Raw genomic sequence first — 19,848 nt, 5'->3', positions numbered from 1 at the left:
TAGCTTTTTTCATGTAAGTTATAAGTGAAGAAAATAGCTATTATACTTAGTTTCTAAATCACATTTTCTTATGAATACATTTCACATACCCATGCAGGATAAGAGTAATATAGTAGCTGCTGAATATCAATCAGTGAATATTAGATTACTTATCATTCATCTACTTATTACATGCTGTACTCTTGATAATTATGAGTCTATTGAAACAGAGGAAGAAAAAAAGGAATAAATTTATACATGTCTTGCTGCAGAAATCAGTAGCAGCATATGGTCATGAATAAAGTATCACCATTTCAATATCTGTGTCTGCTTTAGTTCTCAGTAGTATTATCTGTAGAGAAGACCTTTGCTCTACAACAGAGAATACTCTTAGCATTTGAAAAAGCATTATTTCTGAGAAGTAGAAGTACATGATAGTGGTTTAACATTAGCATGTTTATAACAATAGTGAGCTTCGTGTTTTGTTTTCATTCAAAACACTATTAACCTTCCCCCCCGGAAAATAAAAATTTAACTTAGGAGCAAATGTTCTACAGAGGCATTACTCTCTCACTGGAGGAGAATCCCAAAGGTGAACAGAGAGAAAAGAAGGTTGCAGAGATACTCAGTAACCAGTGTATAATCCTGGCAGATAGAATATGACATTAGAGAGATAAGGGGGAAAAAGAATATTTTAATTTAGTGATCTTGGTGTGTCTTATTCCCACACCCCACACAACAACCAATTGATTCTTAAGCATGATGGTAAATAATATATAGACTAATCCTGAAAGTAAGCAATATCCGATTTGCCCCAAACCTCAGGAAGCTCAGTGTTCCAGGGTATCATGCACTACACCATTGGCTTGTTCTATTAGGTTTTGTTTAATTTCTTTTTGTGAATGAGAATTTGTGCAAATTTAGTGTTTGTTACTGTTTGCTTTGTATTTAAGTCACTCTCCATGACTACTCATTTACTTATCCCCCAATGGCGTGTTTGGAACTGTCCTAGGTGCTGATAGGATTACTGCTGTGCAAAAGCAGTTTTAAGAGTTGATTCTGGAGATGAGAACCGTGTTTTGTTTTGTTTTGTTTTTAAAGATTTTATTTATTTGACAGAGAGAGATACAGTGAGAGAGGGAACACAAGCAGGGGGAGTGGGAGAGGGAGAAGCAGGCTTCCGCCGAGCAGAGAGCCCGATGTGGGACCTGATACCAAGACCGTGGGACCATGACCTGAGCCAAAGGCAGACACTTAACGACTGAGCCACCCAGGTGCCCCGAGAACCGTTTTTAAATATAGTGGGACAATTGCCCATATTAAAGTTACCAAGAATGCTTCCAAGACTATTGAAGTCTAGGAAATAATTTGCAATAGTAAAAATGTATTTTTTTATTAATAAAACTTTAATCAGAACCAGAATCTTACCATGATTGGAGATCTAACAGAAATGCAGAACTCCAGAAAAATGTGCCAATATTAGTAAGAAAAAAAATCTTTAATTTCTCAGTATTGTCAATGGAATAAGATATCATCAAAAACTCATTAAGAGTTATTTCAAATGTGCAGTAACTCAATTGTAAGGATGCAACTTTAAATTAGTGATGTTTTGAGCAAAGGTATAGCCTTGTTCAAGAGCCATCATTAGTATTACCCCACTTCAGAAAACTGAAATGTTTTTCAAGTTTGTATAAAAGTGCCAGGCTGCCCAATATTATTGTTTTATCTGAAGCTGCCATCTGTCAACCAAATATCAGGCTTAAAAAATCACAATTACATCCACTCCAGACCTAAGTAATATTGACATCTTCACTAATCAACCTGGGCATGATTAGAAATGTGTGATATTTAACAAGCCATTATGAAGAAGAAGAAGAAGAAGAAGAAGAAGAAGAAGAAGAAGAAGCAGCAGCAGCAGCCACCATTATTCATGTGGTCCAGTCCCAGAATGATTTTGTGATTAAAGACACACAGTTCATAATCAAAAACAATTTGAGGATCGTGACACTGGGCAGCGCCCAGTGAAGTGTTTGCAGCTGCCTTGGGTGAAGGCAATGGCAGGAGCAGTGGCTTTGGGTCTCGAGTCATAGATGGATGGATAGTTCCAGGTGCTGGGAGTGGACTGAGCCATTTAGGGCTCCTACATCTTGGTGTCCTGCAGGAGGAGGAGGAAGAAGAGAAGCAGGACTCTCTATAGGGTATCCTCCCTGCCTTCTTGGAAGAAGATTCTCTTCTTAACATCTGCAAGGAGATTGTGGAACAATGGTCGGAAAGTCAGAATGTTCTTACCAAAGTGAAAAAAAAAAAAAAAGATGAGATACAGGCCATTGCCCCCTAACTTTAGAAGCAGGCACAGATTGTGGTGAAGCCCAGGACGGTGTCAGAAGGGGAGAAGCAGGGAAAAGCTGCACTCCTGGCCCAGTATGCTGGTGTGACAGATGCAGAAGATGTGAAGGATGAGAAGGATGATTTAGGTGCCACCACAGTGAATCTTGGTTCTGATAATTCTCTATTCTGAAACACCAATGTGGAAGATGTCCTCAATGCCAGAAAACTGGAGTAAGACCCGCTTTGGGATGAGTCCCAAAGGAGGAAGGAACAGGACAGGCTGCAGAGGGAGAGAGACAAACTAGCTAAGCAGGAATGCAAGGAAAAGGAAAAAGAAAAGGGCACAAAGAGGGGAGTGAAAGCAATAACTTTGGTCCACTCTGTTTTTTTCTCTTCATGGAGTTGATCAAAGGGAGAACTGATCGTGCACAGGTATATTTAAGAGAAATGAGGGAAAAAACAAAGTTGTTTCCCAAGGCATTTCCCTCTGTTTACATGGTCCAAAAGAAAATCACAAACACTTCTAATTACAAAATGTGCCATGTCTCTGTGGTGTGGATAGTCAGATTATTGTAGTTGATGTCTATACCAAAGATGTGGAATGGGGGCAACTTTTACATTTTAATACTGAAGTCCTGGCTCCTTTTGGCCACTTTAAAAGATAAATAGCAGAAATATTCAGAAAGCTGGCAGTTACAGTTTTCATCCTGAAGGAGCAGAATCATGACCACTCCTTTCCTGAGTTGAAATGTGGGAGTATAAAGTACTTTAAAAGTAGTATTCACCCCTTAATGTATTGTTTTATGGATGAACTAGAAAGTTTATGAAGAGCCTACCTGGATCCAGATACTATGTTAACATGGCAATGAACTATGAAAATGGAAGAAACTATGTGGTAGATGTTCTAGATTTGAAATTTTTTTTTGTTTGTTAAGTTTCAGCCCATGGGAGGAAAAGAAGTATCTTTTTAAGTAGAAATAGTTACATATTTTTCCTCATCTAGGCTATGATTTTGAAGAAGGATGTGTATTGGGTGGAAGGATATCATTGTTAGCTAGATTCATTTTTTATTTTCATTTTTTATAATCATGAGTTCTTTTGAGTGCTAGTAGAGATTTTATTCCTGATCTGCCCTAAAACATGAATATAAAGAACTGATAATTACAGGTTGAGAGAAACTGCAGGAACCATGTGTTTAAGAAAGAAACACTGGAAATCTCTGCAAACAAAGATATTTAAGAGTGTACATTGTGGGTGCTCAACAAATTTATTTAAAGAGTGAATGGAAAATGAACAGGAAAAATGAGCAGGAACTCTCTCCATTTCTACTTTTGTCACACACCACATTCAATTGTAAATAAGGCCTTTCTCTATCTACTTCAGGCAGCAGACTGTCAAAAAGCCTGAAGGGAGCAATCTCCCAGACAAGTCAGAAAATAGGTATTTTATCCCTGAGGTTGGCAAACTACTGCAGGCAAGCAAATTTGACCCCATCTGTTTTTGTATGGTGCAAGTCAACAATGGATTTTGCATTTTTAAAAGGTTGTAAAAGAACAGATATGTGACAGAGATCTTTTGTGACCTGTGAAGCCTAAAATATTTACTATCTGGCCCTTTGGAGAAAAAGTTTGCCGATATCTTTTCACATCATTAACTATGAGGTTAGCAAACATTTTTACCTTTGTGAAGAAGATAAAAAGAAGCATGGTTAAGGAAAAGATGTGTCACCTCTATACACTCCTATAACCGTGGTATTACATTTTCAAAAAGTAACCACCTTTTAAAAGATAAAATATTTAAATCACAAAAACAAATAAAAAGCAAAAAAATCAAAATAAACTTTTCTCTTTGCAATTTTCAGACACAGTGAAAAGAATAAATATGTTACAGCATCACTGTTCCCCTTCTGCTATTCTATTCTTATTCTATTCTATTGTATTCTATTGTATTCTATTCTATTGTATTCTATTGTATTCTATTATTATTCTATTTTATTCTGTTCTATTTATTCTATTCTATTTTCTATTCTATTCTATTCTATTCTATTCTATTCTATTCTATTCTATTCTATTCTATTCTGTTATGTTATAGATATTGCCTCATTTCTCACTTTGGAACCTTTCACAAAACTATTTTATTCATCCCTGGCAAGTATGTCCATCTTATCCTCCTACCTCCACCCTTTTCTACTTACTCCATATAATAAAATCTCAAAATCATCAATCAGGCAAGGTTAGGGAAGAGAACTTAAGTAGGCAAAGCAGGATTCCTGTTAGAAAGAGAGGAGGGGAAAATTTAGTAATCTTAATAGAAGAGTAATTTTGGTTTTGCTACATGGGATTTCTAGGCCTTTGCATACTAAAAGTTAGTAGAGACTTAATCTGAAAGGATCTCCATGAAGCATTTGTTCCAACTCACAAATGAGAAACTTTGGTCATATAGTTTAAGTGATCTGCCCCCGATGACATAGTAATATTCAAGATATATCTGGGAAGCAGTTGTCCCAGCTGTGTACTTATTATCTGAACACTGTGCCGCCTGTCATTATCTCTAGCAGAAGTCAGGAAACTATGACCCTTGGGCCAGATTTGGCCCACTGCCTGTTTTTGTCAATAAAGTTTTATTGGAACACAGTCACACTCACTTTTTTACCTATTTTCTGTAACTGTTTTTACGGTATAACAGCAGAGTTGAGAAGTTGTGACAGAGACTATAAGGCTCACAAAGTCTAAAATATTTATTATTTATCATTTACAGAAGGCTCCTTTTCAAAAAAGATATCTATTAACTTCTGTCAGGTCCTTCAAGACAGAGATAACCCTCATCCTGCCCACCTCCACACACACAGACACATGCATACAGCCACATTATAGGGTTCTGCTGACTCCTGTGGTAAGTCACAACTGATCTGGGAAAGGCCTGCCCTATACAAAGGGGTAAAAATAAGAGTAGTATTGAATGAAAACTGTTGGAGGTCTTTTGAAATAGCTCAAATTTATTGATTGCTTATCATTTTCCTAGCACTGTTTTAAATATTTCACAGTATTAACTCATGTAATATTCACACAAAACATATATCATTATCTGCTATTAACTCATTATAGTTGAGGAAACTGAGACTAGAAAGGCTAAATAACATGCTTAAAGCAACACAACTATGAAGTGGCAGTCAAGTTTTAAATACAGATACTGTCTCCAGAGCCCACAGGCTTAAATTTTAAGTGGGTTAGCCTCTCCAGAAATAGTAAGAAAATCTGCCTTTTTGCAACTGCAGTAAGCGAAGCAAAACTGCATGTGGATAGCCAATGTTGATTTAGGATAATCTGAGATAATATTTGTAAAGCATAAATATCCATTAAAGCATTTGTTCAACATATCTTTCTTGGCCACCGACTGCATGCCCAGAACCCATTTTATTAAGTGAAGATAGTTCCTTATTTGACAGCACTTACAATTTGGCAGGGATTTGCTTTCTAGAAGGTTCAAGATAAAAGTAAAGGCAACAAGAATCAAGAGTCAAGTGTTCTTGGGCACCTGGGTGGCTCAGTTGGTTAAGCGACTGCCTTCAGCTCAGGTCATGATCCCAGAGTCCTGGGATCGAGTCCCGCATCGGGCTCCCTGCTCTGCGGGGAGCCTGCTTCTCCCTCTCCCACTCCCCCTGCTTGTGTTCCCTCTCTCGCTGTGTCTCTCTCTGTCAAATAAATAAAATCTTAAAAAAAAAAAAAGAGTCAAGTGTTCTTGTGGGCAAGAGGATTTTATGCTCTTTCTGACAGTAGAGAATTATGGTAAATAAAGAGCAGGTGTTTTAGTTAAATGAAAGGAATGAGAGCATTATAGCCAGAAAGCAATGAATTTCACTTGCAAGCTTGACCTTGTAGAAGTTACTGCAAACTCCCTGAGCCTCACTTTTTAAAACTTTATTTATTTATTTATTTATTTATTTATTTATTTATTTATTTATTTAAAATCTATTTATTTTTTTGATGTAATGTTCCATGATTCATTGTTTGCATATAACACCCAGTGCTCCATTCAATACGTGCCCTCTTTAATACATCACCAGGCTAACCCATCCCCCCACCCCCTTCCCCTCTAGAACTCTCAGTTTGTTTTTCAGAGTCCACAGTCTCTCATGGTTCATCTCCCCCTCCAATCCCCCCCCTTCATTTTTCCCTTCCTACTATCTTCTTTTTTTTTTTAACACATAATGTATTATCAGAGAAAGACATGTATCATATGATCTCACTAATATGAGGAATTCTTAATCTCAGGAAACAAACTGAGGGTTGCTAGAGTGGTGGGGGGTGGGAGGGATGGGGTGGCTGGGTGATAGACATTGGGGAGGGTATGTGCTATGGTGAGCCCTGTGAATTGTGTAAGACTGATGAATCACAGACCTGTACCTCTGAAACAAATAATAAATTTTTAATTAATTTTTATAGTTTAGAATATTTACTTCCCAGAGTTTTTCATAAGGATTAAGTGAGATCATATATGTGATGAATTCTAGAGTAATGGAAGCAACTTAGCTGGCATTCAACCTTTTTTAAAGTTTCTCTTATCTTTCTTTAAAACATTTATCTATAATTTCTCATATTTCAGTCCTGGCTCTGAATTCTTCCTCTTTGAAATGCCATGCACATTTGTTCATGGGAAAACATTCTCCCTGAACACACAGGGTTACAGCGGCTGCATTCAGGAATATATCACAACTATCCACATTCTTGGGTATATCTAAAGATTATTGAAAAATTATTAATCATGGACTGTATGTACATATATATATTCATTATTTGTGATTTATCTTCTCCTTTATGCACATTCTATTTCTGACAATATATTGCAAACCCTTCAGGGCCAAGCACCTTGCTTTGGTAACTCATTAAGGCATTTTGTAGATATTTTTCACATTTGTGGTAATGAAATATTTTAGACTATTTCAGAAAGAGACAGAAACTCACTAAATTCATGTTAAATAATGGATATTAGAGGACTATAATGGAGAAGTAATGGAGAGAGAAATTCAAGGAGTAGATGCATGACCAATTCAGTGATCATGGAAGTCAGGGTTTTAGCTTTTCCAGGAATTTGCAGCTCTGATGTAATTAGAAAAAGTGAGCCTGCCATTCTCTCTGTATATCCCTTCAGCCACGATGACTGTATTTCATTATTTCTCTTCTCTGTGTCATGGTGTTTATTCAGAGCTTTTGCTGCCCCATTGTTCCTACATACTATCTTTCCTCTATACCTCTTCTTGCTTCAGCTTGCTACAGTAAACTTTCTGTTTGTTTCACTGGGTCAAATTCCCCAGAGAAAGTTTGTGACTAACTTAACCAATCACTTTTGTTCATAGTTGGATAAAGCCTTTTCCCAAAGCCACATAGGGTGTTATTGTTTAGCTCACAAATTGTCAATCATGGAATAGTTTGCCTATCCTTAGTCATTTCATCTGTGGTCAAGGGGTGGGGTTCTATGGATATACAGAATTTGGCCACTTACTTTTTTTTTTTAAGAACAGTGTAAAACCACATTCCATAACTGCGGTAGGAAGTAAGGACAGAGGGACTATGGCTTAAATATAACATACCCTTGGAAAGTCAGTTAAGGACTTAGTATGCATTTTGGTGCTTATAATGATTTATGAAGGTCATAATAATCTAATGGGAGAGACAAAAGCAAATCATATTCAGAGAGCCATGTGGTACAGAAATCAGTCTTTAGGCTCCTAGACTTTCTTGAGGAAAAACAACTTTTTCCTATGTTTCCCTCGTAACTTGCCAAATATGTGGGATATAAAATATTATTGATATGTATTTGCTGAATGGGTAATGAATGGCATGGATTCTTGATTGAGCTGAGAATTTTAATGTTAAAACAACCATTACATGATGTTTTCATTCTCTGTTGTTCTCAGTGGATGGTATGAGCCAGCAAGAAGTTCAATATTCTATGCCAATAGATTTAGAATATCTTTGTATTTAAGACTTCTTAAACAGACAGTGTATGGAGGCATACTTCAGTTCACTTGGTGCCACTCTGGAAATGATCCTGATTTAAAAAGAAAATTCAAGTCCCAGTTATTAGCGTCAGTCAGTTAATCTTTAACAACATCACCTTGACAATGTAATCTATTTCTTATATACCAGCACACAACTATATGTAGGCTGCATTCATATTTGCTTTCGCAAAACTAGCCCAAATTGTTTCCACTGGTCTAGAAAAACAAACCCCAAGCATCTACTAAAAAGTAAGCAGCTTGTAGTTGGAATCAAGTAACTGACAATCCTTTCTGGGGGCAATTTTGATCTGAGCAGATGACCTCCCTATATTCAAAAGTTGAAACTAGTATAGAATTTGGGAAAGTCTGGTAGCCCACAATATATGAAATATTTAAAACTTTTGGACACTCTGTCTTATGGCAATGCAGGAAAGAGATGTGTTTGACCTTAAATCCCTGTATATAGCAATGAGGCAACAAACAGACAATTAAGAAGAAAAATCTGAAGGCCAAGTGTCAAAAATAAGAGTGTTAACCCTGAGTTGTGACATTTTAAAAATGTCCTTGCTCACATTGAAGTGCAATTGCTAATGTAGCCATTTATTTGTCTATTTATAAGGAGAAAAAAGCCCTGAGATTTCTAAAATGTTTAGAAATGGATCTTACTCTCTCTGAAAATAACAACAAGCTGTTATTTCCAACCTAAGGGTCAAAGCTAGAAAGAGGTGTCCATTAGTACCCATCAAAGTTTATACATGCATAGTGCATGTCTTAAAGCAAGAATTAGGACACTATTTTTTTTTAACCTTAACTAACACTAAAAAATTCTCTGAGACATAGGAAATAATTAGTATAAAATATTTGTTCTAATATTTGTTCTTAGTGGCGAGAGTATTTATTCTTGCAATCCTACCTATGTGGCTGTAAAATAATTTAAAATATAATATGTTTATGTTTCATCATTCTTCTCAATTTTGATCATTAGCACAATGCCATTATAATAGGAGAGAGTCCTTTTATCTAAGTGTTGATCAAAAGCTCACAAGTACTTCTCAGACTTGTAAATAGCCATAGTAATTTTGTTTTCTAATTAAATAACTATAATATTACTACTGACTCATACACTTTAATCAATACCTCCTTTTTAATGTTTGATGCATTGGAAAGCAGAGGAACTTTAAAAAAAACAATATTTTTGGAGAAAAAAAATCATCTTGCCCCGTATATGCTCGAGATGGCTCATTAAATGTGTCTTCCATCCTTTATTCTTAAAATACACACACACACACACACACACGTAAGATAGTATCTAAAAAATAAATAAGAGAAAGTACAATGTTGATATTTTGATGTAGAGATTTTTTTAGATGGCTCTTTTGATGAGAGATGAAAACAACAGTCCTTGAACTATTTTTCTAACTACCTTTCCTCTTTTGTAGAGTGGCCTACTTCAAAATCTTGCCCACATTTTGCTATATATGTGTCATTTGGAATATACTTTTATTACTACCATTGTGAGGGACAAAGGCCAAAGCATTACCTCTGCTTAAAAATAACACTCTCAGAGTCTGTTCATTTTTAGTCCTTGAAAATTTCTAGATATTATACATGTTGACTTTGGCTCCCAGAAATGTGTGTCAATAGAAACACTTTTCTTTTGTAAAGAAAGAAATGTGGTATACCAGCACTTAAATCATAAAACATCAACACTTAACCCAAAGAGGCACAGAGCTTTGTGATTAAGTAGGAGTATCTGGAGTCACACCGCAAGAGACTAATGCCAAGTCTTCTACTTAAAGCTGTATAACCTTGGGAACTCACCTAAACCTGTCCATACCTTATTTTACCAATCTCTAAAAAGGGGATAATAACATGATAGTATATCCATTTTAGAGTTGTGAAGAGTCTATTCAAGGGAAGTAATTCAAACAGCATGTGGTACATAGTAGCAAACTATATTTACAGTGAAATTAGTATTCATGTATAGCTTTTCTTCACTTTACTAGGCATAATTTTACATTATTTTTGCATATATTTTAAAAGATTTTTAACAACTTGTTCTGGACTAGAGTGGCAACATGGTAAATTGGGGAGGAAAATCTGGACTTCAGAGTCAAAGAGATTGGGAATAATTTTGTCAATCATGTCTTACACCTTGTGTGAATTCTGACAAGTTACATCAACTCACTAGACATGAATTTCCTATTCTTTAAATTAGGATTCATATACTGAAAAATAAATAATATAATGCATTCAGGAGTCTAGCCTAGTAATAAACGCTAAAAATATAAACTACTGAACTGGATGAAATCCCACCTTCCCCCAAAGTATACCTTTGTCTACAACTGCAACATAAGGACTGAATTTTGGTGGGAGGTAATCTGATACTCCCTAGAGTGTATATATACTGTGATGTTCCATCTCCAGATTTTGTCACTAATGTGTTTCTCTCAGCTGTCTAGAGATGCTTGCCAAAGTTTACATCCCTCCCAGGGAAGATGTGACCTATAACTGGCTGATTGGAGGGATTTGAAGGTCTTGCTCCCTGACATAATTTGGGGCAGCTTTGAAGAGCCATCTTGGCTCCAGAACTCAGTGTAATCAGCTGAGCCCTCTCTTACAACCACAGTGCAGACAGCTTCTCCCTCTGCCCAGTTTGCCTTCCACCCTTCCTTAAAGGTATATCTTCTGAGAATACTCCACAATAACCCTTCTACTCAGGACTCTGCCCAGAGACTGCTTCCAGAGAACACAGTCTAAGATCCTCACTAGTTTGAAAGGTTTTAAAGCAAGAAAATATGAACCAAATATGTCTTTCTTTTCTATCATGGCACAGCAATGGATGAATTAAAAGTGAAGCTGCTTTAAGAACTTGGTCAGCCCTTTTGGAAGGCACAGCATGCATAATCGTAAACATATGAAAGCACACTCACATTTAACACTAATTATTTACTATAAAATTTAAGGAAAGAAATGTCATGAATTTGCTTTTGAAATTATTTGGCTATGTGTTATTGACATAATTTATGATTGGCTATGTTTTTTGACATTTTGTGGACTTAGAAATTCTTGAAAAGTGGAAAAATTTATCCACTAAACTGTTTTCAAATGTAATAAATCTTTTATGAATACTAAATCTAATAATTAATGAAGTGACATAATATGCAGACTTTAATTAAACATTCATTTTGATATTGTGGTTTCCTTTTTTGTGTTCTAGAACCAGTGAGTTTAGTTTTAAAGACTCATATTTTACATGGAGATCTTTGAAAATCTCATAGGCTATTGAAAACTTCAAGTCCTTGAATATATTTGAGCAGAAATCCGGTATATTTTTTATAGAAAGAAAAACATAAATTTTTCTCTTTTCTTACTAATTCTCTCTAGATTAAAGCCAGATGGACACATCCTCCACAGTTTGCACCAGAGTTCACTCAAGCTTGAGAGAAAGGAGTAAAGGAGACAGAACTGGGGGGAAGAGGGTTGTGGGTATACTATGAGAACACAAAATTAACTCAGGTTAAGCATGGGTCATTTCTTCTCACTTTTCCAAGGAATTTTCCATTTTATTCAGCTTTATCGTATATGTGTAGTCATATCTATGTCTATAACTGTGACCAGTCACACATGGTTAGTCCAATAAAGTGATGTTTCACATAGCTCCCTAACCATGGCTTGTTAAAAGTAGAGCATAGATATGCACGTATACTCACAAAACTTTGTGTGACACTGTCCTCTACTAGTCTCAGAAAACTGGCTCTTTAAACCAGTTTTTAAACCCCTAAGTTACACATAAAGAATAATAGACTCGTGTTCATACATGTGTATGCTTTAATCGAGAGCAGCCAACCACATTTTATATTCAGTTTGCTCAATCATAAAATCACCAGAGTCAGAAATGGAAAAGACTTACTGTATTAGGAAATTAAGACCATCAAGTTTATTCAAGATCATGTCAGCCATTTGGATTCAGTCCTACTCTGTTTCTAGAAATCATGGAGAAATATGCACCCATAATATTTTTTCCTTAATGAGACAACCTTTGTTCTATATTATCAATATATTTGAGAGGGTATGTAATAGGACAATATAATATTTTTAACCCAAAATTGCCCTAAACTAAATTTCACTATTAATTCCTCAAAACTCACTCTAAATTTGACCTAAAATTGATTATTTTAGATATGATATTTATTTATATGTTAATATTAAATAAAATACTAACCAGATTAAATATACATAATCATTCATGTCTTCATGTCATCAGCTCATATTGATCTATATTTCAGTCAACACTAATTCTACCAGATGTACATAAAACATATGGACAAATGGAAAGAACCAATTAAACCTCAATTTATGATCACTTTGTGGAATTCTACAAGAACCCCTTTATCAATCCAAAAAACTGCTGCATATTGAAAATGACCAAAATTTCCTCTTATGTGAATGGATCCTGAAGTGTTTTCAGTATCAATGACCATTTTTACACATTATTTCTTACTCTTCTTATATCTTGTGCTAGTCTTCCTCTCTTTTCAGTTTTTCTTTATGTAAATTTAGTATTTCAGCTATCAGCAGGTTTATAATACTGAAAGAATAACAAAACCCAGGAAGAAGAAGCTGTGTTAGGAAATGTAGCCATCATTTCACAATCAAAGAAATTATGTTAATGTCTTAAGAGTTACTTAACCTCTCTCAGCTTCAGTTTCCTTATTTATAAATAATGTATATTTCCAGGGTGATTTTAAGGGTATAAAATAGCTCATATGTAAGGAGGTCTTAGGTGTGTCAGGCACTGTGCAAGACATCATAGATTATCTCACTTAATTCTCACAAATTCTCTGGAAGGCAGTACTATAATCAGTCCTTTTACAAGTGAGAAATTGATGATATTAAGATTACACAGCCAGGGTACCTACTGTTATATTCAGTAAATTATATGTTAAGTATGGGCTATCATGCCCAAAATGACCAATGAGGTTTTCTTAATGGATTTTGAAGAATTAGAACTGACTTTTAGCTTACTTGGTATATGTGTTAGTTGCAGTTCTCCAGAGAAATAGAACCAATAGGATATACATAGAATGAGAGGCAGAGATTTATTTTAAGGAATTGACACACATTTCAATGAGTTTGTGGGAGCTGGCATATCTAAAACCCATAGGATAAGTCAGCAGCCTGGAGATTCAGATAAGAGTTGCTGTTGTAAATCTTGAGTCTGAAAACTGAAAAGTCAGGCAGAATTTCTATGTTGCAATCTGGAAGCATAATTCCTTCTTTGGGAGATCTGTGTTTTTGCTCTTAAGGCCTTCTACTAAGTGGATGAGGCCCATCCACATCATGGAGGACAAACTGTTTTACTTAAAGTCAACTGGTGGTAAATGTTAATCTCCTTTAAAAAATACCTTTCCAATAACATCAAGACAGGTGTTTGACCAAACAACTGGACACTGTAGTCAAGCCAAGTGGGCACATAAAATTAAAAATCACAGTGTATTTTATTTAAAAAGTACTATATTGTCCTATACATACAGTCTCAGAGATATTATTCAAAGATATCAGACTGAAGAGTCTATAAGTTTATGACTGTTAAATAATTAGAACACGTAAAAATGTCTTGCACAGTCTTTGACACAAAATGGGAAGTAAATAAATCTTGCTTGAATCTGAATCCAATATATATATACATAAATATATATTCAGCTAGCTAGCTAGCTAGTTAGTTAGATCCACACTGACACATCATAATGACCCAAAGTCCGTAAGTCCATAGTTTACCTTTGGGTTTACTTTTGGTGTTACACACTCAATGGGTTTGGACAAATGTATAATGACATATCCATCATAATAATATCGTATAGAGTATTTTCACTGCCCTAAAATCCTCTGTGATCTCCTGTTCATTCCCCATACATTCACTCCTGGCAATCACTGATCTTTATATTGTCTCTGTGCTATAGTTGGAATCATAAACTATGCAGTTTTCTCAGATTGAATTTTTTTACCTAGTAACATGTATCTGAGGTTTGTCCAAGTCTTTTCATGGCTTCATGCTAATTTATTTTCAGTGTTAAATAATATTCCATTATCTAGATGTACCACAGTTGATGTATTCATTCACCTACTAAAGGGTGTCTTGGTTGCTTCTAAGTTGTTGCAATTACAAATAAAGCTGCTATAAACATCTATGTCAGGGCGCCTGGGTGGCTCAGTCAGTTAAGCATCTGCCTTCAGCTCAGATCATGATCCCAGAGTCCTGGAATCGAGCCCCGCATCGGGCTCTCTGCTCAGCGGGAGGCCTGCTTCCCCCCTCCCACTCTGCCTGCTTGTGTTCCCTCTCTCCCTGTCTCTCTCTCTCTGTCAAATAAATAAATAAAATCTTTAAAAAAAAATCTATGTCTAGGTTTTGTGTAGACATGTGTTTTAAACTCCTTTGGATAAATACCAAGGAGCACCATTGCTGGATCATATGGTAAGAGTATGTGTAGTTTTGTAGGAAACTGACAAACACTTTTCAAAAGTAACTGTACCATTTTGCATTCCCACCAGCAATGAAGGAGAGTTGCTGTTGTTCCACATCCTCACCAGCATTTGGTATTGTCAGTGTTCCAGATTTGGGCCATTCTAATAGGTGTGTAATGGTATCTCACTGTTTCAATTCACATTTCCTTGTAGACATGTCATGTAGAGCATTTCTTCATGTGCTCATTTGCCATCTGTATATCTTCTTTAGTGAGGTATCTGTTAGGGTTTTTGATCTATTTTTAAATAAGGTCGTTTTCTTATTAATTTTAAGATTTATTTTTATATTTTGGAATAAATTCCTTTATCACATGTGTGTATTTTGCAAATATTTTCTCCCAGTTTGTAGCTTACCTTCTATTCTCTTGATCTTGTCTTTAGCAGGGGATAAGCTTGTAATTTTGATGAAGCCCAGTTCATCGATTATTTTTTTCCTGGTTCATACTTGAGTGTTGTATTGAAAAAGGTGATCATCTAGATTTTCTCCTATGTTATCTTCTAAGAGTTTTGTAGTTTTACATTCTATATTCAGGTCCATGATCCATTTTGAGTTAATTTTTGTAAATGATATAAGGTCTATGTCTAGATTCCTTTTTTTTTTTTTTTTTGTATTCAGGTATTCAGTTCTTCTAGCACCATTTATTGATGAGACTGTCTGCCCTGTTGCATAACTTTCTTATGGCCTTCTTTTCCACCAAATGTCCATCTATTTTTTGCTTCAGTTTTTGTGTGAACCAATATGGAAAAGAAGGGAGATATACAAAGTAAAATCCAACTCCATAGAGTAATATAGTGTTTAAAAGTGTGGGCTCAGTAACTTAAGATCACTTTGGAAAGTTATGTAAGTCCTCATTGCCTAAGATCCCTCCTCTGTAAAATGGAGATAATCATATTAACACAAATCATTGGACTGTAATGAAGATTCAATGATATAATACACACTGAGTATACAGAATTGTGTCTAGTGAATAGGTGTTACCTTGTAAATGAAGAGATTTTTTTTAAGATATAATTAATAGGGAATTAAAAGACAACATATATTTCCAGTTCACTTCTTAAGAAAAGCACCTTAATCCAGAAAGGCAATAAGCAGCCTGAAAGAAATAGCAAAGAATGTCAATGCTCTATACAATGGTTTTTAAAACTTCTACCTACAAGAATAGCTTTCAAATGACAGTCTATAGTTTGGTATGAGTCTGTGACAATGTTTTGTCTGTTGTAGTTGAAAGCAAATGGGAAAATTAAAGAGTTAGTGAGTGTGTGTGTGTGTGTGTGTGTGTAAGTTTCAAACACTTCTTTCTTAAGAAAGATTCTTCTTTATTCTGAGATCATGCCCATACTATAACTTTTGGTATTATACTTTGTTTTTTTAATGATAAAATTATTAGATACTAGTTGATGGTTTTGAAATGTCATTATGTTATAAAAATCAAAGGTTGATACTACTATGTCTGTCCCCAAAATATATTTTAAAATTATTTTGTTTTGTGAAATCAGATGTCTGGGAACCACTGCCTGAAGACATAATCACTTCTTTAGTCTGGCCAAAGCTCTGAGATAAAGGTGCAGCGATGTTGAGAAATGAATGCGATACAGGAAACAAGACTACAAAGGAGTGGACCATTTCTAAGTGTTATACACAAATAGGTTAAAAACATTTTTCTTTCAATGGAAATGAAGACTCTAACTTCAAGCACAATAGGTGTTTCGTTTGTCCGTCTGTCTGTAAGTAGCAGAATAACAAATTGCCACACATTTAGCAGCTTCAAACAACACACACTAGTATCTCAGAGTTTCTGTGAGTCACAAGTTGAGGTTTGTCTTAGTTGGGTTCTCTCTTCAAGATCTTACAAGGTTGCAATTAAAGCATTGTTTGGGATCTGTTTTCAACTGTAGGTTTGCCTTGGGGAGAATTTATTTCCAATCTCATTCTGGTTGTTGTCAAAATTCTGTGTGTGTGTGTGTGTGTGTGTGTGTGTGTGTGTGTGTGTGTGTGACTGAGGGCCGCTGCTTTTTGCTGTTGGTTGTAGGCTGGAGACCAACCACAGGTGCAAGAGACCATCCATAGTTTCCAGGGGCCACCTGCAGTGTCTTGCCACTTGCGCTTCCTTAGTGTGTCTGCTTACTTCATCAAGCCAGCCAGGAAAATCTCTCCTGTTTGGAGTCTGACCTCAGAGTGGGGGCCTAGTCCCTCTTTTAAGGGTTTTTGCCAGATTAAGTCAGGCCTCTCAGGAGGTCTTTTGATTAACTCAAAACCAGTACATTTAGAACCTAAGTTACATATCTGCAATATCTCTTCATCTCTGCCATATTCTATTGTTCAAAAACAACTCACATGTCTTCACTCAAAAGGATTGATTATACAAAGCATGAACATTAGGGATGCAGAGAGATAGGAAATGGCCATCAGGGTCACCCTAGGTTCTGTCTACTACAGGAAGGATTAAATGTGTTTTCCTAAACTCTTTACAGGCAGCACTATTTGTGTAGGGAAAGCAGTTAAGCACTAAGTACTACAAGTACTAAGGTAGTCTGATTTTTAGCTTTATCTCTCACTTATTAGTGCTTAAACTGGACTGGTTGCTTAGCACATTAAGTATCTCACTTACAAAATAAAGACAAATACAAACCTTGAACTAAACAATTTTTGAAGTTTCCATACAACATCAAAATGCAGTGATTGTAGGATCTTCACCCGAGTGAAGTAGTAAGAGCAGACAACGTGTCCCTCTGACTGAAATTCCCAAAGATTAGGTAAAAATTACATTTTCTGTTAAGAATACAGCTAATCGAGGAAAAATTATACAGAACTAGATGGGTTTCATCTCCTTTGTTAAACATGCAAAATAAAAGGGAATTTACCCTCAACTTTCTTTCTTTCTTTCTTTCTTTTTTTATGTTATGTTAATCACCATACACTATATCATTAGTTTTTTTATTATGTTATGCTAATCACCATATATTACAGCATTAGTTTTTGATGTAAGTGTTCCATGATTCATTGTTTGCGTATAACACCCAGTGCTCCATGCAGAACGTGCCCTCTTTAATACCCATCACCAGGCTAACCCATCCCCCACCCCTCTCCCCTCCAGAACCTTCAGTCTGTTTCTCAGAGTCCATAGTCTCTCCTGGTTCATCTCCCCCTCCGATTTCCCCTCAACTTTCAACTTCTTGTATATTAGTACCTCTAGAACTTTGATAAAGTTGACTGGATCAACTGGAAATTTTTGAATCATTTGAATCAATATAGGTATCTATACTCAAAGAGAAATAACAATAAGAATGTGTAATAATTTATCTCAACATTTCCATACCTCTACAAAGGAATGAGAGGAAAACAGCATAATATTTCTTGTAAAAGTACAAGACCCCTTATGTAAAATGGGCTTTATGAAAATCACCTTGATTTACTCTTTGACAAGTTAGCATCTTTGAATTGCATAAATTGCTTCTCCAACCTCTGTGTAAATCTAGATAATCAAGTGAAGCCGAGGCAGAATGTAGCTAATTTAAGTCAAGATTTCCTTGTGAATAAATAAAATGCTGAGAGTTATGTAGCTCAGCTGGTCTCCTAAGTTCTGCTTATACTTGAAATACATGACTGATTCCTCAAGGACTTTGTTCAGTGAAGGAACAAGTAGGGAAATATTTTACAATAAAGTATTGATTTACTTTAAACTGTAATCTCTGGCAGACAATTGGGCAAAAGGCTATATATATATATATATATATATATTGCTCCTACGTGAAATAATAAGCAATAGATGATCCTCAAACTGACATTACACAATAGCTGGGTGATTGAATCTGGCACTTGCTGGAGTGAGCTCATTCTTATATTGCTCCTTTTTCAATGCTCCAGGACAGGTTGTGGAGAATCCCTGTGTTTTCTGTATTAAATTAAGAGGTATACACATTTCTTTTTTTTTTTTTAAGATTTTTATTTATTTATTTGAGACAGAGAGAATGAGAGAGAGAGAGCACATGAGAGGGGGGAGGGTCAGAGACAGAAGCAGGCTCCCTGCCGAGCAGGGAGCCCGATGCAGGACTCGATCCAGGGACTCCAGGATCATGACCTGAGCCGAAGGCAGTCGCTTAACCAACTGAGCCACCCAGGCGCCCAAGAGGTATACACATTTCTTTCATCTTCACATTCTAGTCCTATTTTCGTAAACTCAATTCAAGATAGCCAAGTTTAGGAGGAGCTAAGTCAGGTACTACATTGATCACTCCAAGAACTAAATAATTGACATTTAATAAAAGAGTTAATAATTTTGCTAGCTTGAAGTTCTCAAAAGGAGGCTATAATCAGGTATCTGGGGTTGTAATTTAACCGCTAAGGTAGCACCATGATAACTTTTCATGCTTTGAGTTTGTGACCTCTACATTATATCAATAAAATTTTGAAATGAAACTTATATTTCTTCCACTTAAATCCCATATCCTAAAATTAACCACTTTTCTCTTATTCCAAAATAACTCATTCTAGTCACAAAGATCTTTAAGTAGTGAATGTATGAAAGCCAATTTTCTATGAATATTATTATGGATAATTTTATTTTCTGTTTTTATACCTTTCTATATTTTTTGCTCTTTTACTAAGCATTTATTTATAAATAAATTAATTCTGCTTCCATTTTGAAAAAAATAGAAAAGTTTGAAGTCATTTTTACTTAGCAACAGTGTTTAAATATCTTTTTATTTCACTCAAATTAATTATCATCTTAGAAATTTAGAATTTCACCTTGGAAAAGATTTACTTAAGTATAGTAATTTTTTTTTACCTTCCTTTAGGTTTTCAAATGCACTACACTCTTGTTTCTTATAGAATAAAGACATATCCTTAATTATTTTTTCTTAAGAAGGTGGTTCCTATTTTCCTTTGCATATTTGAAATCCAATTACAAAACTAGACATAATAAAGCTATTTTCTTATCACTTAAAACTATTTAAAAACACCTAAACAGATTCTTATAAAGAAATTTCATGAAAATATAAATTTCAAGATAAAGATG

The 19,848-nt window shown here is 35.4% G+C and overlaps 1 protein-coding gene and 1 pseudogene across 1 annotated transcript in view; both read left to right on the top strand.

The window, feature by feature from the left end:
- The window catches only part of PTPRD (protein tyrosine phosphatase receptor type D), a 2,419,801-nt gene that overhangs the window by 1,620,949 nt on the left and 779,004 nt on the right, over positions 1-19,848 (top strand). The window lies entirely within an intron of this gene.
- Positions 1,841-2,559, top strand: LOC123850258 (coiled-coil domain-containing protein 43-like; annotated as a pseudogene).

The sequence above is a fragment of the Mirounga angustirostris genome, unplaced genomic scaffold, assembly GCF_029215605.1.
Source record: "Mirounga angustirostris isolate CCGP_5_RB_7025 unplaced genomic scaffold, mMirAng1.0.hap1 SCAF_15, whole genome shotgun sequence".
Taxonomy (NCBI): Eukaryota; Metazoa; Chordata; class Mammalia; order Carnivora; family Phocidae; genus Mirounga; species Mirounga angustirostris.
The sequence above is the reverse complement of the archived record's forward strand: the minus strand, read 5'-3'. Positions and strand labels throughout refer to the sequence as shown.